Source organism: Manis javanica, chromosome 5, assembly GCF_040802235.1.
Source record: "Manis javanica isolate MJ-LG chromosome 5, MJ_LKY, whole genome shotgun sequence".
In the NCBI taxonomy this organism is placed as follows: domain Eukaryota; kingdom Metazoa; phylum Chordata; class Mammalia; order Pholidota; family Manidae; genus Manis; species Manis javanica.
The window spans coordinates 125,916,430-125,936,727 of NC_133160.1; positions in this window are offsets into that span (position 1 = coordinate 125,916,430).

Here is a 20,298-nt window from a genome sequence, read left to right on the forward strand (position 1 = left end):
CTTGGAGGAGTTATGATACTCGGTGAATTCGATATGAGGCACAAATTCTATTTAAGGGTTGTAATTAGGAAGGAAGAAGAAAAGCTATAGAAGTAGAGGCGGAAGAAAACATGGGAAGATTGATTATTTCTTTGACATATCTTCTTGTAGAGTAACTTAAGCATGTACAGGTCTTAAACTACTTATTAAATTGTGCACACACATTAACATAATAGGTATGGAGTTACATAACCAAAGCAGATCTATAATTACCAGCCATCTCCAGTGGAGCCAAGAAAAACAGTTAGGCACCCTAGGCATTTGTGAAAATTTGTCTATGATATAATGGATATAGTCCAACTGTACTTGAACAGTTTGAGAGAAATCAGACAAATTAAAACAACCCATTCCTGGGAACTGTTCACATCCCATATGTTCTTTTAACAGTAGATAGTCTGTAGTTGTAAGATTTTAGAGTGCTACAACTTGCACTTCTCCTAAATCTTGGTTGAGTTCCAACAGTATAGATCCAGTCAAATTAGTTGTTTTACTGTATGCACAGGCCAGCTTAGATATCTCCTCCTTCATTCCCATGGCAAGTCCAGGAATGGGTGGGATGAATATAGCTACATCTGTAGCAGCGCCTGGATCTTTGTTGGGGTTTTTTGATGATCATCTTCTGGTATGAGTCTTCCAGAGAGTGCTGATGTTGGAAGTTCTTCTTCAGATCATATCTTAGTTCATTTTCTGGGTAGCCAAATTAGGCTTTGACCCTCTGTATAAACAGAAACAGATCCTTTGCCCACACTTTGAAATGCTCTATATACCATTGTGTAGAACTCATTGGAGGTCACCACACAGGAACTGGTTTTTTTTTTTTTCTAAGGGAAAGGAATATTATCAGAAAAATGTACTTCCATAGCCGATCATCTGACATGCTTTAAGTGATCAAAATTAAGGATATTTAAAGCATGCATTAATCATTGATTTACAGTCAGTTTTATCCTATCAGGGAGTAATCCCCCTTTTCTTTCTTTTTTTTTTTGTTATCATTAATCTACACTTACATGAAGAATATTATGTTTACTAGGCTCTCCCCTATACCAGGTCCCCCCTATAAACCCCTTTACAGTCACTGTCCATCAGCATAGCAAAATGTTGTAGAATCACTACTTGTCTTCTCTGTGCTCTACAGCCCTCCCCTTTCTCCCACCCCCCCATTATGCATGCTAATCTTAATACCCCCTTTCTCCTTCCCCCCCTTATCCCTCCCTACCCACACATCCTCCCCAGTCAATTTCCGTTTGGTACCTGTTAGTCTATTCTTGGGTTCTGTGATTCCGCTGCTGTGTTTTTCCTTCAGGTTTTCCTTTGTTCTTATACTCCACAGATGAGTGAAATCATTTGGTATTTCTCTTTCTCTGCTTGGCTTATTTCACTGAGCATAATATCCTCCAGCTCCATCCATGTTGCTGCAAATGGTAGGATTTGCCCTCTTCTTATGACTGAGTAGTATTCCATTGTGTATATGTACCACATCTTCTTTATCCATTCATCTATCGATGGACATTTAGGTTGCTTCCAATTCTTGGCTATTGTAAATAGTGCTGCGATAAACAGGGGTGCATCTGTCTTTCTCAAACTTTGATTGCTGCGTTCTTAGGGTAAATTCCTAGGAGTGGAATTCCTGGGTCAAATGATAAGTCTGTTTTGAGCATTTTGATGAATCTCCATACTGCTTTCCACAAAGGTTGAACTAATTTACATTCCCACCAGCAGTGTAGGATGGTTGCCCTTTCTCCACAGTCTCACCAACATTTGTTGTTGTTTGTCTTTTGGATGGTAGCCATCCTTACTGGTGTGAGGTGATACCTCATTGTAGTTTTAATTTGCATTTCTCTGATAATTAGCGATGTGGAGCATCTTTTCATGTGTCTGTTGGCCATCTGTATTTCTTTTTTGGAGAACTGTCTGTTCAGTTCCTCTCCCCATTTTTTAATTGGGTTATTGTGTTTTGTTTGTTGAGGTGTGTGAGCTCTTTATATATTTTGGACATCAAGCCTTTATCAGATCTGTCTTTTGCAAATATATTCTCCCATACTGTAGGGTTCCTTTTTGTTTCTGTTGATGGTGTCTTTGGCTGTACAGAAGCTTTTCAGCTTGATATAGTCCCACTTGTTCATTTTTGCTGTTGTTTTCCTTGCCCGGGGAGATATGTTCAAGAAGAGGTCACTCATGTCTTTGTCTAAGAGGTTTTTGCCTATGTTTTTTTCCAAGAGTTTAATGGTTTCATGACTTACATTCAGGTCTTTGATCCATTTTGAGTTTACTTTTTTATATGGGGTTAGACAATGGTCCAGTTTCATTCTCCTACATGTAGCTGTCCAGTTTTGCTAGCACCATCTGTTGAAGAGACTGTCATTTCATCATTATATGTCCATGGCTCCTTTATCAAATATTAATTGACCATATATGTCTGGAGTCTCTAGTCTGTTCCAGTGGTCTGTGGCTCTGTTCTTGTGCCAGTATCAAATTGTCTTGATTACTATGGCTTTGTAGTAGAGCTTAAAGTTGCGGACTGAGATCCCCCCTACTTTATTCTTCTTTCTCAGGATTTCTTCGGCTATTCAGGGTCTTTGGTGTTTCCATATGAATTTTTGAATTATTTGTTCCAGTTCATTGAAGAATGTTGCTGGTAGTTTCATAGGGATTGCATCAAATCTGTATATTGCTTTGGCGGGATGGCCATTTTGACGATATTAATTCTTCCTTGCCACGAGCATGTGATGAGTTTCCATCTGTTAGTGTCCTCTTTAATTTCTCTTAAGAGTGACTTGTAGTTTTCAGAGTATAAGTCTTTCACTTCTTTTGTTAGATTTATTCCTAGGTATTTTATTCTTTTTGATGCAATTGTGAATAGATTTGTTTTCCTGATTTCTCTTTCTGTTGTTTCATTGTTACTGTATAGGAAAGCTACAGATTTCTGTGTATTCATTTTGTGTCCTGCAACTTTGCTGTATTCCGATATCAGTTCTAGTAGTTTTGGGGTGAAGTCTTTAGGGTTTTTTATGTACAATATCATGTCATCTGCAAATAGTGACAGTTTGACTTCTTCTTTACCAATCTGGATTCCTTGTATTTTTTGTTTTGTCTGATTGCCATGGCTAGGACCTCCAGTACTATGTTAAATAACAGTGGGAAAAGTGGGCATCCCAATCTAGTTTCTGATCTTAGAGGAAAAGCTTGCAGCTTCTCGCTGTTCAGTATAATGTTGGTTGTGGGTTTATCATAAATGGCCTTTATTATGTTGAGGAACTTGCTCTCTATTCCCATTTTTCTGAGAGTTTTTTTCATGAATGGATGTTGAATTTGTCAAATGCTTTTTCAGCATCTATGGAGATGATCATGTGGTTTTTGTCTTTCTTTTTGTTGATGTGGTGGATGATGTTGATGGATTTTTGAATGTTGTACCATCCTTGCATCCCTGGGATGAATCCCACTTGGTCATGGTGTACGATCCTTTTGATGTATTTTTGAATTCGATTTGCTAATACTTTGTTGGGTATTTTTGCATCTATGTTCATCAGTGATATTGGTCTGTAGTTTTCTTTTTTGGTGGTGTCTTTGCCTGGTTTTCTTATTAGGGTGATGTTGGCTTCATAGAATGAGTTTGGGAGTATTCCCTCCTCTTCTATTTTTTGGAAAACTTTAAGGAGAATGGGTATTATGTCTTCCCTGTATGTCTGATAAAATTCCGAGGTGAATCCATCTGGCCCGGGGGTTTTGTTCTTTGGTAGTTTTTTGATTACCGCTTCAATTTTGTTACTTCTAATTGGTCTGTTTAGATTTTCCGTTTCTTTCTGGGTCAGGCTTGGAAGGTTGTACTTTTCTAGGAAGTTGTCCATTTCTCCTAGGTTTCCCAGCTTGTTAGCATGTAGGTTTTCATAGTACTCTCTAATAATTCTTTGTATTTCTGTGGGGTCCGTCGTGATTTTTCCTTTCTTGTTTCTGATTCTGTTTATTTGTGTTGACTCTCTTTTCCTGTTAATAAGTCTGGCTAGAGGCTTATCTATTTTATTTATTTTCTTGAAGAACCAGCTCTTGGTTTCATTGATTTTTGCTATTGTTTTATTCTTCTCAATTTTATTTATTTCTTCTCTGATCTTTATTTTGTCCCTCCTTCTGCTGACGTTAGGCCTCATTTGTTCTTCTTTTTCCAATTTTAATAATTGTGACATTAGCCCATTCATTTGGGATTGTTATTCCTTCTTTAAATATGCCTGGATTGCTATATACTTTCCTCTTAAGACTGCTTTTGCTGTATCCCACAGTAGTTAGGGCTTTGTGTTGTTGTTGTCATTTGTTTCCATATATTACTGGATCTCCATTTTGATTTGGTCATTGATCCATTGATTTTTTAGGAGCGTGTTGTTAAGCCTCCATGTGTTTGTGAGCCTTTTTGCTCTCTTTGTACATTTTATTTCTAGTTTTATGCCTTTGTGGTCTGAAAGGTTGGTTGGTAGGATTTCAATCTTTTGAAATTTACTGAGGCTCTTTTTGTGGCCTAGTATGTGGTCTATTCTTGAGAATGTTGCATGTGCACTTGAGAAGAATGTGTATCCTGTTTTCTTTTGGATGTAGAGTTCTGTATATGTCTATTAGGTCCATCTTTTCTAGTGTGTTGTTCAGTGCCTCTGTGTCCTTACTTATTTTCTGTCTGTTGGATCTGTCCTTTGCAGTGAGTGGTATGTTGAAGTCTCCTGGAATGAATGCATTGCATTCTATTTCTTCCTTTGGTTCTCTTAGTATTTGTTTCAGATATGTTGGTGCTCCTGTATTGGGTGCATATATATTTATAATGGTTATATACTCTTGTTGGACTGAGCCCTTTATCATTATATAATGTCCTACTTTATCTTTTGTTACTTTCTTTATTTTGAAGTCTGTTTTGTCTGATACTAGAATTGCAACACCTGCTTTTTTCTCTCTGTTGTTTGCATGAAATATCTTTTTCCAGCCCTTGACTTTAAGTCTGTGCATGTCTTTGGGTTTGAGGTGAGTCTCTTGCAAGCAGCATATGGATGGATCTTGCTTTTTTATCCATTCTATTACTCTGTGTCTTTTGATTGGTGCATTCAGTCCATTTACATTTAGGGTGATTATTGAAAGGTATGTACTTATTGCCATTGCAGGATTTAAGTTTGTGGTTACCAAAGGTTCAGGGTTAGCTTCTTTACTATCTTACTGTCTAACTTACGTTGCTTTTTGAGCTATTATAAACACGGTCTGATGATTCTTTATTTCTCTCCCTTCTTATTCCTTCTCCTCCCTTCTTCATATATTGGGTGTTTTGTTCTGTCCCCTTTTTAGGAGTGCTCCCATCTAGAGCAGTCCCTGTAAGATGCCCTGAAGAGGTGGTTTGTGGGAGGCAAATTCTCTCAACTTTTGCTTGTCTGGTAATTGTTTAATCCCTCCTTATATTTAAATGACAATCGTGCTTAATACAGTATTCTTGGTTCGAGGCCCTTCTGTTTCATTGCATTAAGTATATCATGCCATTCTCTTTTGGCCTGTAGGGTTTCTGTTGAGAAGTCTGATGAAAGCCTGATGGGTTTTCCTTTGTAGGTAACCTTTTTTTCTCTCCGGCTGCCTTTAATACTTTGTCCTTGTCTTTGATCTTTGCCATTTTAATTATTATGTGTCTTGGTGTTGCCCTCCTTGGATCCCTTGTCATGGGAGTTCTATGTACCTCTGTGGTCTGAGAGGCCATGTCCTCCCCTAGCTTGGGGAAGTTTTCAGCAATTATTTCTTCAAAGACACTTTGTATCCCTTTTTCTCTCTCTTCTTCTTCTGGTACCCCTATAATGTGTATATTGTTCCTTTTCGATTGGTCACTCAGCTCTCTTAGAATTCTTTCATTCCTGGAGATCCTTTTATCTCTCTCTGCATCAGCTTCTCTGCGTTCCTGTTCTCTGTTTTCTAGTCCATTAATGGTCTCTTGCATCTCGTCCATTCTGTTTTGAAGTCCTTCCAGAGCTTGTTTTATTTCTGTATTCTCCTTCCCTTGTTCTTGCATATTTCTCTGCACGTCCATCAGGATGGTTATGAGTTTTGTTTTGAATTCTTTTTCAGGAAGACTGGTTAAATCTATCTCCCCAGGTTCCTTCTCAGGGGAATATGTAGTAGATGCCGAAGCTATCTGGGTTAGTCTTGTCTGGATCAAATTTTTTTGCCTTTTCATGTTGATAGGTGCTATTGACTGTCAGCTGCCGGTGCCAAACTTTCCACTTGCTATTGGCCTTTCTTTAGTGTGATAACTGCGCCCCCTAGTGGCTTGTGTTTGGTAATTGCATGTAGACTGGGACTTCGTGTCTTGCCTGGCCTGTATGGAGGAAGCTCCCTTTCTGAGGGTGTGGCCAGCCTTAGGCTTCTTCTCTGCTTTCGCCGCGCCTGGAGGGGTCATGGATGGGGGCTGTTTGGCTGTTTACCTCCCTGAGGGGTCTCAGAGCTGTTGCCCAGGGGGTTAGTGTGCCTGGTTTTCCCTGTAATTTCCAGCTACTGGACTGTGACCTGTGTTGTTTCTGTCCAGCTGTTGTGTCCTTGTCCCTTTAAGACTTTCAAAAAGCACTTGCTTTTCTTTGTCACAGGGGCATCAGCTTTGGGACCCACTCACCGGTCCTGATGCCCTGTTTCCCTAGTATACAGGACCCCATGTGTGCACTGTGTCTGCACTCTGGTGCAGATGGCTGGGGCTGGTTGTTTTGCAGTCCTGGGCTGCCTCTCCCTCCCCGCTCCGACTCCTCTCCTCCCACTGGGAGCTGGGGGGAGGTATGCTCGGGTCCCTCTGAGCTTCGGCTTGTATCTTACCCCTTTCACCAGGCGCTGGGCTCTCGCACGGGTGGATGTAGTCTGGCTGTTGTCCTGTGTCTTCTGGTCTCTCTTTTAGGAATAGTTGTATTTGTTGTATTTTCAAAAATATATGTTTTTGGGAGGAAATTCCCACTGTCCTACTCACGCCACCATGTTGACTCTGCCTCCTCAAAAGCCTGTTAATTTTAAGTTGTAGTTGTAATGGTTGTAATGGTCTGGCATTTCTGAGATTTTTAGTTCTCATATAAATGATGGCTTAATTGAAAATATGCTTTCAGGTTATAATTTTTTCCTTCAAATTTCTGCATATAACAATATCTTTTTCTGATTACCAAATGAAATTAAAGGCAAACATTGTTCTTATCACTTTAAACCAGTATCTTTTTTTTTTAAATGTCACTTTGCAACCTAAATACTTTATTCTTGCCATTCACTTGGCCACAGTGCACTCTGATGTGCCTCTCTGTGCATCAATCATTTCTATTATGTTCTCATTAAATAATTCCAGTCACATTCTTCAACTATAGATTTCTTTAAACAAATAAATTTTTCTTTACCATATATCTCTACTTAAAATAAATTCCCTGTAGGAACAATATGAATTTGGAGGGTTTAGGATGATTTGTAAATTTTTTTTCTGGATAGCAAAATGCTCACCTCAGTGTTTTGCCTATAATTGTCCTTCAAAACAAAATTATGTAATAAATTAATAAACAATTGAACAATGGTCTGACAATCACTCACCTTTCCTATCCCCAGTTTTATAAAAACTGAAAGTTAGTAATAGATGTAAAATTTTTCTAATGTTTTACCATCATGCATCTCTTCAATAAAGCATACTTGGTTATATTGAGTAATTGCATATTGTTTAATTGATGTAGAAATTCAATAGGTCATCAACAAATTTAATTTTATTGAATGACTTAATGTGTCAATCAAAATTCTTGTCTGATTTCTAGGTTTGAAAATATTTATTAGAACTTTTCTAGCCTGAAAGGGTACTTTTTCCCACCCCTGGTACCCACCTTTTTGCTATCTTGAGGTAAAATACATAATGGGAAAAGGGTTCTTACAATGAGAATATGAAAAACAGGCCTCTGGAAACAAGTCCATCTTGATTGCACATTCGCTACTTAGTAGCTAAACGACAAGGACGTTAATTTTATTTTTCTTTGCCAGAAAATGAAATGTACCTTCCTTATAGGGTTGTTATCAGAATTTAGTGTGAATATGTAAGGAAAGGATATGTCTGGCATCGCACTTGGCCCTAAACATGACTTTCCTTAGAAGAAAGCAAAACATTTATAAATTAACTTTTAAAAGTAAAACCACTTTAAAGTGGAGGGTTAAATAAGAATAGTTGTAGAACATTAAAAAGTCCTTATCTATACTTTCAAAAAAAGCATGTAAGTGATTTTATCTTTTTTTTTTTTTAAGCTATAGACTTTCAGTTAATTTCTAGAGATGTTTTGTTCAGATAGAGTTCCTATACTATGTTTTTTACAAGATGCCAGAGGAATGAATTTTAAAAATCCTTCAGTTAAGGCCCCTATGAAGACCTGTATCAGAGAAGAACTAGCCATGAACTTGACATCCATACTGTGAACGCTCTTTTTCAAAATAAGTACATAGATGTTCACTGGTCATTTTAATACCTATTGTACAGCTGATTATTTTGTAATATCTACTTATAGGACTTTAGACTTCATATGATACCAGGAGCTGTAAAAATAATTTTAAAAAGTCCTATTGTTTTTACAAATATATTTTAAAAGCACACTAGTACTGTAAATAGAAATGCTGTATTAAAATACTCATTCTTAAATTTGTATTTAAGAATCTCTTAGAATTTTTTTCACTTTGAAAAATGGCTTAAACCCCATGGACCAGTGCCTTAAAAAGTTACCAGTTCATCACCATTTTGAAGTCTTTATTAACATCTAGCAATGACCCTTTGTTTCTTCTCTTCAGTTGGCTCACTTGATGCTGATACCAGGGAGCACTCTGCTAGCCATGCACAACCCCATAGCCACACTCTCGGCAAATGCTTCCCCTGGCCCATGAAGCTAGGATTGCTGAGCTGGAAACCTTTCTCTGTGTACAGAGATATTCTTTTTGAAGCATATCATGACATCAAATTCAATGTCATTTTCAAGAGATTGAGGTGCCTCCAGAGTGCCAATATTGATAAAGAGCCCACTCTTGTAGAGATGATGGGTTTTCTATTTAAGAAAAATAAAATGCAACCAGGGCACATTTTTGGATGTAACCAACACCTCTCTTTCTGTAAAGACCTTTAGAAAGACTCCACAGGATCCTTGGCTTCCCTGCCTCTGTGCTAGCAGGCCCATTTACTCCCACTATGGCAAGCATATGTCTCCAATGTTTACATACGGTTTATGGCTTCTCCAGGCATCAATTGCAGGAAATGTCTGCTTCTCTGTATTTGATTATACCTTTTGTTCATGCTTTTCCTCAAAGCCTTTAAGTCAGAGGTTCTTAAGCACTAATACAGAAAAGGGCAAGTCGGAAGCAAGATGAGCACGTGGCTCACATTCTCAGACCCTGTCTGGGACACTGACGTGGCAGACAGATCAGAGATCACCGGATTTCTATCTTTTGAACCCATTCCAAATATGTTTGGAATAAAATAGCCTCTAAATTGGTTACTTAACATAAACGTAGTATTGGCTTAACTTTTCTTAGCAGATACCTGTTGTCATTTTCCAGTGTCCCAGCACAGGCTATGCTTAGAATAATACACACACACACAGATGCTTGGGATTTTATCTTTAGTGTTGTGTTGCATCCATATATAACAATACAAAGTGGCTAAAAACTCCACATAGACAAAGACAAGTTTTCTGGCACTATTGCTTATACAGTATTGTTTCTTCACTTAAATCATAAGGTCTTCTTGCATGCTAGCATTTCTAGTCATCCTACTTTAAGTCTATTCCCTAGAAAACAAAGCTGTGGCAAAGCTTATTGCTAGTATTTGATTTCGGAGGTACAATACAGGGGCAACAAGAACGAGGGAAATGGAAGGTAAAACAGGACAGGGTGCAAAGCAATGCAACTGATACTTTACCAAATGCAGCAGTAACTACAGAGGGACCCAGCTAGTTACTCAGGGTCACATACTCTGTAACACAGGACATACCTCAGCAACATGTTATAGCCAGTGAGAGGGAGGAACAAGGTAGAGTTATTTGCCTAACACTCTAAACTTCTTTCTCAATGCTTGAAGTTTCTTCAGGGAGGGAGGTGGGAACAATACACTTCATTTTTTATATGTATGTTCTAGATCTTTTTAGTTATTCTAGAAGGCAGATCACATGCCCTTTAGTGGGGGCTTCACTCAACTGGGAAGGGTGGAAGCAGTAAAAAAATGAGGCTATGTGCATTATTGTCTTGATTGTATTAAGACAGCAAATCAAGATGGCCCAGTCCAACTAGGCAAATCTGTAGTACATTCCAGTCAGCAAAACCTTCTGGGCCCAAGCTATGCTCCTTGGCAGCCAAGCCAGGGTATGTGGCTAAGGGTATGGAAAACAATGGTTCTGAGCAGTGGGAGGTACATGAGGTATGTCTAATATCCAATAAACCTTACAGGACATAGTTACTGCGTTGTTTCTCTTTGCTCTTTTTGATTCTGCCCATCAGGAAGGAGGTACATGATTACTGATGATTATGATCAAAGACTAAGTATTTTTATAATTAAAAGTATTAAAATGTTATATTCACTGGGTATCAGTCAGTACATACATTATATGGCTGACAAGTCAGGGCCAGAAATGAAATAGCCAATATTATTTTTTCCCCAAAAAATAATTCTGTGTTCTAGGAATTGGTCTGATTTTTGTGGATAGAAAATTAAGACTAAAACTTCATACTCAAGATTCACTGTTTAATAGAAGATAGATAGAAGTAAATAAAAAGAAAGTGATCTCAGTAAATGCTAAGTAGAAGTAACCTCTGGATATTATTGGAATATAGAAGGGAAAAAAATAAAATAAAGCTTGGAGATAGCACACAATTCTTTAAGGAGGAGATAGTTACACAGTCTCCAAGGATAAGAAAGGAGTTAAAAATAGATAAAGCAGACAGACTCATTGAAGGCAATGACACCAGACTGTTCAAACAGTAGAATGGTAGTGCTTGGTATATCATGAAATCAGCAAGATGTTTTACTTGTGCAAATGGTAAGAGTTTAAGTTGGGGACTTGTGTGTTCAGCTTAAAAATATTGGTTCATTCCCCAAGGCAATGAAGAGCCATTGAAAATATGCAGATTGATGACAATTAAAGTTATGAATTTTGGAATATCACTAGTTTAAAGTGAAATCGATTGGAAGTATCCAGACTATGGGTAGATATTAGTCAGTAATTGTGTGGAAGACCAACCAGATGAGAAGAAGCAAAGGCTATTGAGAGCTTGCCATCGCAGAGGAGACAGCCACCATCAATTGTCTTTCAGAAGAGACTCACAGGCAGGTAGAGGGTGGAAAACTTTAACAGTGGAAAAAAGGAAGGATTCGGATATGCCCTTATTGGATGTTGCTGGCAGGGGGAAGCAGGAGGTGGGCTAACTGGAAGTGGGAAATCATATGTAATTGTCATGGCCACATATTCTTTCTCTGCCTGGCTTATTTCATTTAGGATAACATCTTCTAGGTCCATCCATGTTGTTGCAAATGACAAAGTATCTTTAAGGCTGAATAGTATTTCATTGTATATATGTAACATATCTTCTTTATCCATTCATCTATTGATGGACACTTTAGTTGCTTCCATATCTTGGCTATTGAAAATTATGTGACAATAAATATAGGAGTGAATATATTTTTTTGAATCAGATTTTGTCTCTTTATTTTCTGCCCATTTTTAAATTGGGTTATTAGTTTTTTGCTGTTGGATCATATGAGTCCTTTATATATTTGGATGTTAGCCCCTTATTGGATATGTCAATTCTGAATATATTCTCCCATATCATAGGTTGCCTTTTTGTTTTGTTGATGGTTTCCTTTGCTGTTCAGAAGCTTTATAGTTTGACATAGTACCACTTGTTTATTTTTGCTTTGAACAATGTTTTTTAATCTCTCACTATAAAAATCAAAGAATAGGTGATTTTCCCGCTGGATTCATGTTTTCATTGCCAAGGAATGCTTAAGCATTAGATTTATTCTACCTAGAGAATGAAAATCTAGAATAAGACTTGCAAAGATAAAAAGTTGCATAATTCACTTTATCAGCAGAGCCCAATGTCAAGTAGTTTCTATGACCTTTAGGAGCTACCTTATTTCTGGCAGTTTCTAGCCTGCTTCTTCCACTCTATTTCAATAAATGTGCTTTAGGGATGATTTCTTTAGCAGGTGTGGTAAAATGTCAGCATTCTGGAATTCTAATGGGAATTAATTATATTAATTAGGAGGTGATATAATCTGAAGGTATCATTGTCTATATGTCTATGAGATGCAGATATATGTGTTTATCTCCAAGTCCAAACAGCTGACCCTTTTAAATGGTTTTTAAATGTTGACCTTTCCCAAAGTAGAAAGGGGCAAGAGGAGAGCAGCATTTAATCCTTTAATGACAATATTGATATTTTTTTAGAGAACCAGAATTCAAACTCTGGTACTGTTGGTGCACTCTTTGTGCGCTGAGATGAGTGGCACATGCTAAAGAATTTTTTATGATTTATTGATGGCATGTATTTCCATTTATGTCAGATAAGCTCACAAGATTGAATTACTCTTTCATTAGTGTTTAGGCACTACAAACACATGTTAATATACAATAATGGGCTATAATCACATACAAATAGAGATGGAAGGAATTTTCTAATATGTTAATTTTTATGTGAAATTATGTTTTCTGCCTTTCCTGATTACTGACTTTTACATTTAGAAGAGATATGAAAGATGCCATCTTAATCACTAAAAAAAAAAACCTCACAGATGAACAGTCATTTTTCATGTGGGCATATTACTCTGGGAACAATTTTTTAGAATACAAACCCCTGAGGACAGTAAGCTAAATTAAATGTTCTATATTTTGTAATGATATAGAAATTTCATTGTTCATAGTCTTACCTGTTATCATATTGGTTTTATAATCTTCAACTGAAATCCCTGCTATCTATGCATAATCCATAAGACTGTTATTTTTTAGCACAGCTATGTATCACAGCAGAGATTTTCTTTTTCTCTCCTAAACTCCAGTTATAAAAACAATGCTCCGATACAAATAACTTTATTCAGTCCTTCACAATATTTTAAAATATAATAGGTTCATGTCACTCTCATGCTTAAATCCTTCAATGGCTTCCTGATGCATTTAAGATGAAATTCAGAGATGAAGGCCATAGTATGGACTATGACTATTAGCATATCTAGACCTTAACTATTATGGATTCTCTAAGAACCCTTTTCCATGTGCACCTTTCCTTTCCTCACCACACATCCTGTCTACGTGGAGGTCCTTCAGTTACTCAAAAATCTCCATATGTTTCTTAACTTCAAGTGTGTGTTCTTCAAAGTACATGAAATATATTTACTCCTATTCTTCTCTTGGTGTCATGTCTCATCCATACCGTTCCTATGCTATTAATTCAGAAAATAGTTATGAATACTTACTAAATGCCAGACCCTCTGCTAGTCATTAGTAATCCAGCAGTGGATATAAAACATATAATCTAGACCTATTTGTAGCTTAAATTCTAATGCACTAGAAAAAAATACATTGAATATATAGATATGTAATAGAATGTCAAGAAGTAAAAAATGCCATGAAAAAACCCACATAGCAAAATAGAAAACAGAATGGAGAGCAGGTGCAATTTTAAATAGTGTTTAGAGAAAGTCTTCTTAAGACAGCTTCATTTGAGCAGCAATATAAATCACAGAAGGAGTGAGCATACAAAAATCTGGAAGAGAATGGTCCAAGAAGAGAGAACAGAATGGTGAAAGTTCTGAAGGAAGAGCCAGTATCATATTTTCAAAGATGAGTAAAAAGGCCAGTAAGGAGAGATCCACAGGAGGTAAAGACAAAGGGAAACTAAGGAACAGATTGTGTTGGTTTCATTGTCCGTGTGTTGTATTTTGCATTTTATTGTAAATATAATTTAAATCCATTGGTTATTTTAGTAAGGAAGTGGTATGAACTAAACTGTCATTAGAAAGAATCACTATGAATAATAGCTCTGGAAGATATAGTAATCACGTAACAAATAATCTCAAAATCAAAGTACACTGGAAGGAAAAAGAAGACAAGGATGGTGAAGTGGTAAGCAAGATGGTAATTTACCATGAGAACGCATGAAATCAAAGGATTTAAGAACAGGAACAAGACAAGGATACTCACATTTGCTACTTTTATTCAACATAAAACTTAAAGTTTTATCCAGAACAATTATTAAAAGAGAGAGAGAGAGAGAGAGAGAGAGAGAGAGAGAGAGAGAGAGAGAGAGAGAGAGAGAAATGGCTTCCAAATTGGAATAAACAGTTTTGTTTGCAGATGACATGATCTTGTATGTAGAAAACTAAGTAGAAAAATTAGAATTGATAAAAAATTTCAGTAAAGCTGCAAATACAAAATAAACATAAAAAATCAGTTTCTTTTCTATACATGAACAATGAACTCTCTGAAAAAGAAATTATGAAAACAACTCCATTTGTTACAGCATAAAATCGATGAAATGCTTAGCAATAAACTTAACTAAGAGGATAAAAGACTTGTACACTGGAAACTACAAAACACTGAATAAAGAAGTTAAAGAAGACTCAAATAAATGGAAAGACATCCTATGTTCATGGTTTAGAAGACTTAATATTGTTAAAATACCTATACTAAACAAAGTTATCTATGAATTCCATGCAATCTCTATCAAAATCCCAATGGCATCTTTTACAGAAATAGAAAAATCATTCTAAAATGCATATGGAACCACAAAGAACCCCAAATAAATAGGCAAAATAATATTGAAGAAAAAAAAGAACAAAGCTGGAGGCATCACACTTCCTGATTTCAACTGTATTTCAAAATACAGAACTATGCTAATTGAAAAAGCATGGTACTGATATAAAGGAAAACATATCAACTAAGGGAACAGAATGGACATCCCAGAAATAAACCATGCATATATGGTCAACTGATCTTTGACAAGGGTGTCAAGAATACAAAAAGGGGAACAGATAGTCTCATCAATAAATTGTTTTGGCAAAGCTGGATATCCACTTGCAAAACAATTGGATCTTTATTTTACAACATACATAAAAAAATTAACTGAAAATGAATTAAAGACTTAAATGTAAGATTTGAGACTATAGAATTCCTAGAGTAAAAAAGCAGAAAAATTTCACGGCATTGGACTTGGCAATGATTTCTTGTAGACGGCACCAAAAGAACCAATGGATTGTAATTACATTTACACAAAGCACAGGCCACAAAAGTAAAAACAGACAAGTGGGACTACATCAAACTCAAATGCTTAGCACAGCAAAAGAAACAATTGAGTGAAGTGACAATCTATGGGAGAAAATATTTGCAGGTCATATATCTGATAAAAGTTTAGTATCCAAAGTATATAAGGGACAGTTGCAACTCAATAACAAAACAAAAACTCCAAAATAAATAACTGGATTAAAAAGATAGGCAAGGAAGTTGAATAGAGATTTCTCCAAAGAATACATACACATGGCCAAAAGGTATATGAAAAGATGTTCAACATCATTAATTATCAGGGAAATAGAAACAAAAACAATGTATCACCTCACCACTTTTAGGATGTCCATTTTTTAAAAAATTTTCTATTAAGGTATGATTAATATACACTCTTATGAAAGTCTCAAGTGTAAAAACATGTGTTTATTACATTTTCCCAGATTATCAAGTCCACACCCATACCCTATTGCAGTCATTGTCCATCAGTGCAGCAATATGCCACAGATCCATTATGGAACTTCTCTGTACTACACTGTTCTCCCCGTGATCCCCCAAGACCATGTGTACTAAACATAATACCCCTCAATTCCTTTCTCCCTCCCTCCCCACCTGCACTCTGAAAACCCTCCCCTTTGGTAACCACTAGTTCATTCTTGGACCCTCTGAGTCTGCTGCCATTTTGTTCCTTCAGTTTTGCTTCATTGTTTTACTCCACAAATGAGGGAAATCATTTGGCATTTGTCTTTCTCTGCCTGGCTTATTTCACTGAGCATAATGTCCTCCAGCTCCATCCATGTTGTTGCAAATGGTAGGATTTTTTCCTTTCTTATGGCTGAATAGTATTCCATTCTATATATGTACCACATCTTCTTTATCCATTCATTTACTGATGGACACTTAGGTTGCTTCCATATCTTAGCTATTGTAAAAAGTGCTGTGATAAACAGAGGGGTGCATGTGTCTTTTTGAACCTGAGAAGTTGTACTCTTTAGGTATATGCCAAGGAGTGGGATTCCTGGGTCAAATGTTATTTATATTTTTAGTTTTCTGAGGAACCTCCATATTGCTTTCCACAATGGGTAAACTAGCTGACATTCCCACCAGCAGTTGTAGGAGGGTTCCCCTTTCTCTGCACCCTTGCCAACATTTGTTGTTCTTAGTCTTTTTGATGCTGGTCATCCTTACTGGTGTGAGGTGATGTCTCATTGTGGTTTTAATTTGCATTTCCCTGATGATTAGTGATGTGGAGCATATTTTCAAGTGTCTGTTGGGCATCTATATTTCTTCTTTGGAGAACTGTCTATTCATATCCTCTGCCCATTTGTGAATTGGATTATTTGCTTTTGGGGTGTTGAGGCGTGTAAGTTCTGTATATATTTTGGATGTTAACCCCTTGTCAGATATGTCATTTACAAATATATTCTCCCATACTGTAGGATGCCTTTTTGTTCTGTTGATGTTGTCCTTAGTCATACAGAAACTTTTTAGTTTGATGCAGTCCTGTGAGTTCATTTTTGCTTTTGTTTCCCCTTCTTGAGGAGATGAGTTCAGGAGATGTTTGCCTATGTTGTCTTCTAAGAGTTTTATGGTTTCATGACTTATATTCAAATCTTTAATCCAGTTCAAGTTTACTTTTTTGTACAGTGTTAAAAAAATAATCCAGTTTCATTCTCTTGCATGTAGCTGTCCAGTTTTGCCAACACCAGCTGTTGAAGAGGATGTCATTTCTCCATTGAATGTAAATGGCTCCTTTATCATATATTAATTTATATTATATATCATAACCATTTATGCTTGGGTTTATATCTGGGCTCTCTAGTCCATTCCATTGGTCTGTAGGTCTGTTCTTGTGCCTGTACCAAATTGTCTCAATTACTGTGGCTTTGTAGTAGAGCTTGAAGTTGGGGAGCACAATTCCCCCTGCTTTATTATTCCTTCCCAGGATTGCTTTGGCTATTCGAGGTCGTTTGTGGTTCCTTATGAATTTTAGAATGATTTTCTGTATTTCATTGAAGAATGCTGTTGGTATTTTGATAGAAATTGCATTGAATCTATAGATTGCTTTAGGCAGGATGGCCATTTTGACAATATTAATTCTTCCTATCCATGAGCATTGGATGTGTTTCTATTTATTGGTATCTTCTTTAATTTCTCTCATGAGTGTCTTGTAGTTTTCAGAGTATAGGTCTTTCATTTCCTTGGTTAGGTTTATTCCTAGGTACTTTATTCTTTTTTGTTGCAAATGTGAATGGAATTGTTCTCCTGATTTCTCTTTTGGCTAGTTCATCATTAGTTTATAGGAAAGCCACAGACTTCTGTGTATTAATTTTGTATTTGCTGAATTCAAATATTTGATCAAGTAGTTTGGGAGTGGATTCTTTAGGGTTTTTTAATGTATAATATCATGTCATCTGAAAACAGGGACAGTTTAATTTCTTCCTTGCCAATCTGGATGCCTTTTATTTCTTTGTGTTGTCTGACTGCCGTGGCTGGGACCTCCAGTACTATGCTGAATAGAAGTGGGGTGAGGCGGTATCCTTGTCTTGTTTCCAATCTTAAAGGAAAAGCTTTCAGCTTCTTGCTGTTAAGTATAATGTTGGCTGTGGGTTTGTCATAAATGGCCTTTATTATGTTGAGGTACTTGCCCTCTATACCCATCTTGTTGAGAGTTTTTATCATGAACAGATGTTGAATTTTGTCAAATGCTTTTTCAGCATCTATGGAGATGATCATGTGATTTTTGTCCTTCTTTTTCTTGATGTGGTGGATGATGTTGATGTATTTTCAAATGTTGTATCATCCTTGCATCCCTGGAATAAATACTACTTGATCATGATGGATGATCTTTTCAATGTACTTTGGAATTCAGTTTTCTAATATTTTGTTGAGTATTTTTGCATCTATGTTCATAAGGGATATTGGTCTGTAATTTTCTATTTTTGTGGTTTCTTTGCCTGGTTTTGGTATTGGAGTGAATCTGGCTTCATAGAATGAGTTTGGAAGTGCTCCCTCCTCTTCCATTTTTGAAAAACTTTAAGGAGGATGGTTATTAGGTTTTCACTAGATGTTTGATAAAATTCAGTGATGAAGCCATCTGGTCCAGGCGTTTTGTTCTTTGGTAGTATTTTGATTACCTGTTCAATTTTGTTGCCGGTAATTGGTCTGTTCAGATTTTTTTTTTCTTCTTTGGTCATCCTTGGAATGTTGTATTTTTCTAGAAAGTTGTCCAATTCTTCTAGGTTATCCACTTTGTTAGCATATAATTTTTCATAGTATTCTCTAATAATACTTTGTGTATCTGTGGTGTCCTTAGTGATTTTTTCTTTCTCCTTTCTGATTCTGTTTATATGTGCAGACTCTTTTTTTCTTGATAAGTCTGGCTAGGGGTTTATCTATTTTATTTTCTTGAAGAAACAGCTCTTGCTTTCATTGATTCTATTGTTTTATTCTTCTCAATTTTATTTATTTTTGCTCTAATCTTTATTATGTCCCTCCTTCTACTGACTTTGGGCCTCATTTGTTCTTCTTTTTCTAGTTTCATTAATTGTGAGTTCAGACTGCTTATATGGGATTGCTCTTCTTTCCTGAGGTAGGCCTGTATTGCAATATACTTCCCTCTTAGCACGGCCTTTGCTGTATCCCACAGATTTTGCAGTGTTGAATTATTGTTGTCATTTGTCTCCATATATTGCTTGATCTCTCTTTTTATTTAGTCTTTGATTCATTGGTTATTTAGGAGCATGTTGTGAAGCCTCCATGTGTTTGTGGGACTTTTCATTTCTTTGTGTAATTTATTTCTAGTTTCATACTTTTGTAGTCTGAGAAACTGGTTGGTATAACTTCAATCTTTTTGAATTTACTGAGGCTCTTTTTGTGGCCTAGTATATGATCTATTCTTGAAATTGTTCCATGTGCACTTGAGAAGAATGTGTATTCTGTTGTTTTTGGGTGTAGAGTTCTGTAGATGTCTGTTAGGTCTATCTATTCTAAAGTGTTGTTCAGTGCCTCTGTCTCCTTACTTATTTTCTGTCCGGTTGATCTGTCCTTCAGAGTGAGTGGAGTGTTGAAGTCTCTTAGAATGAATGCATTGCATTCTATTTCCCCTTTTAAATATTTCTTTCACATATGTGGGTGCTCCTATTTTGGGAGCATAGATGTTTATAATGGTTATATCTTCCTGTTGGATTGACCCCTTTATCATTATGTAATGCTCTTTTTTATCTCTTGTTACTTTCTTTGTTTTGAAGTCTAATTTGTCTGATACAAGTACTGCAACTCCTGCTCTTTTCTCTCTGTTAGTTGCATGAAATATCTTTTTCCATCCCTTCCCTTTTAGTCTGTGTATGTCTTTGGGTTTAAAGTGAGTCTCTTGTAGGCAGCATATAGATGGGTCTTGTTTTTTTATCCATTCAGTGACTCTATGTCTTTTGATTGATGCATTCAGTCCATTTACATTTAGGGTGATTATCCGTAGGCATGTACTTATTGCCATTGCAGACTTTAGATTCATGGATACCAAAGGTTCAAGGTTAATTTCCTTACTAAGAGTCTAACAACTCACTTAATATACTATTACAAACACATTCTAAAGTTTCTTTTCTTTTTCTCCTCCTTTTTATTCCTCCTCCATTCTTTATATATTAGGTATCATATTCTGCATTATTTGTATTTCCCTTTATTGACTTTGGGGATAGTTAATTTAATTTTGCATTTGCTTAGTAATTAGCTGTTCTACTTTCTTTACTGTGGTTTTATTCCCTCTAATGACAGCTACTAAACCTTAGGAACACTTCCATCTATAGCAGTCCCTCCAAAACAAATTGTAGCAATGGTTTGTGGGAGATAAATTCTCTCAGCTTTTGCTTCTCTGGAAATTGTTTAATCCCTCCTTCAAATTTAAATGATAATCTTGCTGGATAAAGTAATCCTGGTTCTAGGCCCTTCTGCTTCATTGCTTTAAATACATCATGCCACTCCCTTCTGGCCTGTAAGGTTTCTGCTGAGA